At 36.0% G+C, this 3,413-nt stretch overlaps 1 non-coding gene across 1 annotated transcript; it reads left to right on the top strand.

The window, feature by feature from the left end:
* The first annotated feature begins 2,886 nt into the window (after positions 1-2,886).
* LOC121205203 (small nucleolar RNA R71) lies at positions 2,887-2,992 on the top strand. Its single transcript, XR_005900288.1, has one exon. It is a non-coding gene; the product is annotated as a small nucleolar RNA R71 (small nucleolar RNA).
* Positions 2,993-3,413: the final 421 nt, after the last annotated feature.

Below are 3,413 nucleotides of genomic sequence, written 5' to 3'. Positions count from 1 at the left end.
ATCAGGTGTAATTATAATCGGAGCATTAATTAATTTGTCCTTTAGAATATTAAATACTTCTAAACATTCCTGATCAAAATTGAAGGATACATATTTTTCTAGTAATTTAGTTAAAGGCTTAGCTATTTTAGAAAAATCCTTAATAAATCTTCTATAAAATCCAACATGTTCTAAAAAGCTTCTAATAGCCTTAACTGAACTAGGACGAGGTAATTTCTTTATGGTCTCAATTTTAGATTTATCAACCTCAATCCCTTTACTAGAAATTTTGTGCCCTAACACAATACTTTCTTGAACCATAAAGTGACATTTTTCTCAGTTAAGCACAAGGTTCGTTTCCTCACATCTTATTAAAACTCGTTTTAAATTTTTAGGGAAAAGATGGAAAAAAATACCGAATACCGAAAAATAATCCATAAATACCTTCATGATGTCTTCTACGAGTTCATCAAAGATGGCAACACGCAACGCTGAGAAGTAGTAGGAGCATTACAAAATCCAAAAGGCATTCTACGATAAGCAAACGTACATATGGGCATGTAAATGTCGTCTTTTCTTGATCTTCAGGAGCTATTGGGATTTGGAAGTAACCAGAGAGTCTGTCTAGGAAGCAGTAATACATATGCCCTGATAACCTTTCCAACATTTGGTCATTGAATGGCAACAGAAAGTGGTCTTCTCTCATGGCATCATTCAACTTCCTATAATCAATGCAAACTCTCCAACCTGTGACTGTTCTTGTTGAGATTAATTCATTCTTCTCATTTGCTACAACAGTCATGCCTCCCTTCTTAGGAACAACCTGCATCGAACTTACCCAAGAACTATCAGAAATTGGATAAATAACTCTAGTAACTAGAATTTTAATTACCTCAACTTTAACAAATTCTTTCATGTTGGGGTTCAGTCATTTTTGAGCTTGCACACACGGTTTATATTCATCATCCATTAAAATTTTGTGGGTGCAAAAAGAAGGGCCGATCCCTTTAATGTTAGAAATTTTCCAAGCTATGGCCCTTTTATGTTCTCTTAATACTTAGAGTAACTCTTCTTTCTATTGGGGTTGCAAGTTAGAAGCAATAATCACTGGTAATGTAGAATTATCTCCAAGGAATGCGTATTCCAAGTGATTTGGCAATTGCTTTAGTTCTAATTTGAGAGGTTCTTCGATAGAGGGTTTTTGCTTAAGGTCACCGTTCACCTCAATACCCTCATATTTTGCTTGTCTTGGAGAGGGTTCATTCGTTTGTATCTTACCTAGCTTAGTGGTAGCGTTATCTTCCCCCTTTCCTTGAACAAGACACAATTCCAACGTGTCCTTAAGAGTAATTTCCTGAAAAGAGTCTTCAATAGTATTAATAAAATAATAGGAATCGACTTGCTCAATAGAGAATCGTATGGCATCATAGATTTTAAAGGTAATCTCTTCATCACCTACCCTAAGCACAAATTTACCATCACCCAAATCAATAACAGCTTTAGCAGTGGCTAAAAAGGGACGCCCTAAGATTAAAGGCACCTCAACATCCTCATCCATGTCAAGCACAATAAAATCAATAGGGAATATAAAATTATTGACTTTTACAAGCACATCCTCAATAATACCCCTAAGATACTTAACAGATCTATCAACTAATTGAATACTCATTCTAGTGGGTTTCGGCTCTCCAAGACCAAGTTGCTTGAACATTTTATAAGGCATCAAATTAATACTTGCACCTAAATCAGCTAATGCCTTTTCGATATTTAAACTACCAATTAAGTAGGGAATAGTAAAACTCCCTGGATCTTTCATTTTGGTTGGCAATTTATTCTATAAGATAGCTGAGCATTCCTTATTAAGCTCCAATGTAGATAGCTCATCAAACTTCCATTTATTTGTTAAAAGCTCTTTTAAAAATTTTTCATATGTGGGCATATGCGAAATAGCTTCAACAAAAGGTAAGTTAATATGTAACTGTTTAAAAAGTTCAAAAAATTTACCAAATTGAGCATCCAAGGGTCTTTTTTCAACTTTGCTAGATATGGGATGGATGGTTTATATTCATTAAGCACTAAAGTGCTAGCCTCATCAGTTTTGACCTCTTCGCCCTTTTCCTTATCAGGTTCTTGTGGCAACTTCGTTTCGGGTTCAGTTAACATTTTTCGATTCCTTAATGTAATTGCTTTCACATGCTCTCTTGGATTGGGTTCAGTGTTACTAGGCAGGCTACCTTGTGGTCGTTCAGAAATCATCTTTGCAAGTTGACCAATTTGATTCTCGAGTCCTTAGATTGATGCTTGCTGGTTTTTAAGTGTAGATTCGATATTCTGAAAATGGGTTTCTGACACCAAAATCATCTCCACAAGGTTCAATTTCTTTTCCTGCCGATAAGATTGTTACTAAAAACCTAGCGGTGGTGGTGGTCTCTGATTACCTTGTCCTCCCCATGAAAAATTTGGGTGATTCCTCCAACCTGCATTGTATGTATTACTGTAAGGATTATTTTGAGGTCGAGGATTATTACCCATATAATTCATCTGTTCGTTTTCCATGCTGGGACTATAAGGTATGAATCTGGACTACTTGTTTCACCTCCATTCGTATCGTACTGCATTACTGAATGTACCTGAGTGGATCCAAATAAACCATCAATCTTCTTATTCAAAAGTTCTACATGATTGGACAGTATTGTAACCGAGTCCACGTTAAAAACTCCAGCTGCTTTTATCGGCTTTGTCCTCATGACTTGCCACTGATAATTGTTCAGTGACATTTCCTCAATGAACTCATAAGCATCCTCAGATGTTTTATTATTTATGGTTCCACTGGCTGCTGCATCAAACATCTGTCTAGTTGAGGGATTCAAACCATTGTGGAAAGTTTGAACCTGTAGCTATAAAGGTAACCCATGGTGAGGGCACCTTCTCAATAAATCATTGTATCTCTATCATGCATCATATAATGTTTCTAAATCCGTCTGCACAAAAAAGCGATATCATTCCTCAATTTAGCCGTTCTAGCCGGCAATAAATATTTCAGGTAACGAGTTCAACCACTGTTTAGCCTTATTCCTTAATGAAAAGGGAAAGAACCGAAGGTGAATGGCATCGTCAAAAATGCTATTGATCTTAAAGGTGCAGCAGAATTCCAGAAAATTTGTTAAATGAGTGTTTGGATCCTCATCCTGCAAACCATCAAACTGAACAAACTGTTGTGTCATTTGAATCATGTTAAGTTTTAGTTCAAAATTATTTGCAGAAATAGCAGGTCTAACAATACTCGATTTAGTTTCTATTGAAGTAGGCTTAGCTTAATCATAAATAGTACGAGGAGCAGGATTCTGATTTACTGAATTTGCAGCAACTACAGGAGGTAGCGGATTATTCAAATTTTTCATCATCTCTTCGATAATATCGGTCTCGTCCTCTTG

Source organism: Gossypium hirsutum, chromosome A08 (genome assembly GCF_007990345.1).
Source record: "Gossypium hirsutum isolate 1008001.06 chromosome A08, Gossypium_hirsutum_v2.1, whole genome shotgun sequence".
Taxonomy (NCBI): Eukaryota; Viridiplantae; Streptophyta; class Magnoliopsida; order Malvales; family Malvaceae; genus Gossypium; species Gossypium hirsutum.
The sequence above is the reverse complement of the archived record's forward strand: the minus strand, read 5'-3'. Positions and strand labels throughout refer to the sequence as shown.